Source organism: Dendrobates tinctorius, unplaced genomic scaffold, assembly GCF_039654945.1.
Source record: "Dendrobates tinctorius isolate UK_male_01 unplaced genomic scaffold, ASM3965494v1 ptg000648l, whole genome shotgun sequence".
NCBI lineage: Eukaryota > Metazoa > Chordata > Amphibia > Anura > Dendrobatidae > Dendrobates > Dendrobates tinctorius.
The window spans coordinates 55001-57500 of NW_027362299.1; positions in this window are offsets into that span (position 1 = coordinate 55001).

The following is a 2500-nucleotide window of genomic DNA, read 5'->3' on the forward strand; positions in this document are numbered from 1 at the left end:
CGGCAAAAGTCCCTCTCGGAGCTGTGGAAGTTCGGTCTCAGCCGGAGTGCGCAACTTCCAGACGAGAGGGACCACATGCCAAGTCGCCTACCCAAGTCGGGGAACCAGAGAAACAACTGCTTTCTATCGGGGTAGAGAGACGACACTCTCTCAAGTACATTCTGCCAGAGGTGCGCATTCCTATGTATTTGCATTGCGGGACAACGTCCCCACTTTAAGGGGACGAAGTCGGAACTGTACCCGGCCTCAAGTCACTGTAGGGCGGATGCGGCACCTAGAAAATTCCTCATTCCGGTTCTTTTTCACTTAGTCGTTTTTTTTTTTGGCAAGAATGTACCCCAGGATGGCCAAAAAGCCAAAGCCAGGGACTGAGAACCATCGAGCATGCTCTGAGGGGACATAGTCAGAGGGGGCGTCCGCCTTCCAGAGCCCTCCTTCCCACGAGGACTCCAGATTTGCCCCCCCCCCCCCTGACAACAGCCATCGCCTCCAGAGAACCAGGGACCACCGAGGGAGGGTCTGGTCGAAGCTCAGGTACCCAGGATAGCTTCTCCGGCTTGGGCATGGACCGCCAGACAAAGCCGCGGACCATGAACCATCCAGCCTGCTCTGAGGGGACATAGTCAGAGGGGGCGTCCGCCTTCAAGAGCCCTCCTTCCCACGAGGACTCCAGATTTGCCCCCCTGACAGCCATCACCTCCAGAGAACCAGGGACCGCCGAGGGAGGGTCTGGTCAAAGCTCACGTACCCCAGGACAGCTTCTCCGGCTTGGGCACAGACCGCCAGACAAAGCCGCGGACCATGAACCATCCAGCCGGCTCTGAGGGGACATGGTCAGAAGGGGCGTCCGCCTTCTAGAGCCCAAACTCGGCCACGGACTCCAGATTTGCCCCCCTGAATGCCATCACCCTTCAGAAGACCAGGGACCACCGAGGGAGGGTCTGGTCAGGCTCAGGTACCCCAGGATCGCCTCTCTCACTTGGGACGCACGACCAGCAAAAGTCCCTCCTGGAGCCGTGGAAGTTCAGTCTCGGCCGTATTTTGCAACTTCCACGACAAGAGGGACCACCTTCTAAGTCGCCTACCCGAGCCAGAGAACCATAGGAACAACCGCCATACATCGGGGTAGAGAGAGCCCACTCTCTCCTATATTCTCCCGCAGGTGCGCATTACTATGTATTTGCATTGCGGGACAATGTACTTCAATGAGCGGGACAAAGTCGGAAATGTATCCGACCTCCTGGAACTGTGCGGCTGCTACAGCAGTCAGAAATTCCCCATTCCGGTTCTTTTTCACTTGGATTTTTTTTTTTGCAATTTTTTGCCTAAAACGTATTCCTCCAACATGTACTAGCTCATGACACTTGAAATTTTTGAGCCAATTGATAATAACAGCTTTTTAGAGCTCAAAAACAAAAAAAATTTGAGCGAACAAAAAATGTTCGAAAATGACCTCAGCTCCTGGAACTGTTTTCGGTACACCTCCAGAGAGGCTCCCCTGCCTGGAAGTCTGTCACTGCTCAGCTCGAAATTTTTCTAAGTCCCAAAATTCGGTTTTTCATCCAAAATTCAACTTTCTGCCCAGGATCCACAAACTTTAAACCCAGTTGGGGGACCCTCCCTGGGGGCCCTACAACATACTGAAGCCCCCCTGTGGTGGAAGTAGGGGAATTTACTTATTTTTACACAAAATCACAAAATTCCATTTTTTGTTCGCAAAACACTTTTTTGTCCTCAAGAAACTTTTTTGTCCTCAAAACACTTTTTTGTCCTCGAGAAACTTTTTTGTCCTCAAGAAACTTTTTTGTCCTCAAAACACTTTTTTGTCCTCAAAACTCAATTTCTTCCATAATTCGACTTTCCCCCAAAAAACCACACATTCTACCCTCATGGGAGGCACTCTCCCTCGGGTCCCCACATCATATTGACGCCCCAGAGCGGTGGGAGAAGGGGAAATCTGATTTTTGCACAAAAATCCAAAAATCGCTCTAAGTCCAAAAATCCTGAAAATTTTTCTAAGTCCCAACGGTACTTTCTGAAAAGTGTACCCAGGCCCCTGGAAGCCTCCTAGGTACACCTCCTGAGACTCCCCCCTTCCTGGAAGTCTGACACATCTCGAAATTTTTCTAAGTCCCAAAAACTGGTTTTTGCTCCATAATTCGACTTTCCCCCCAAAAGCCACACATTCTACCCTCATGGGAGGCACTCTCCCTCGGGTCCCCACATCATATTGACGCCCCAGAGCGGTGGGAGAAGGGGAAATTCGATTTTTGATCAAAAATCCAAAAATCGCTCTAAGTCCAAAAATCCTGAAAATTTTTCTAAGTCCCAACGGTACTTTCTGAAAAGTGTACCCAGGCCCCTGGAAGCCTCCTAGGTACACCTCCCGAGGCGCCCCCTTCCTGGAAGTCTGTCACATCTCGAAATTTTTCTAAGTCCCAAAAAATGGTTTTTGCTCCATAATTCGACTTTCCCCCCAAAAGTCACACATTCTACCCTC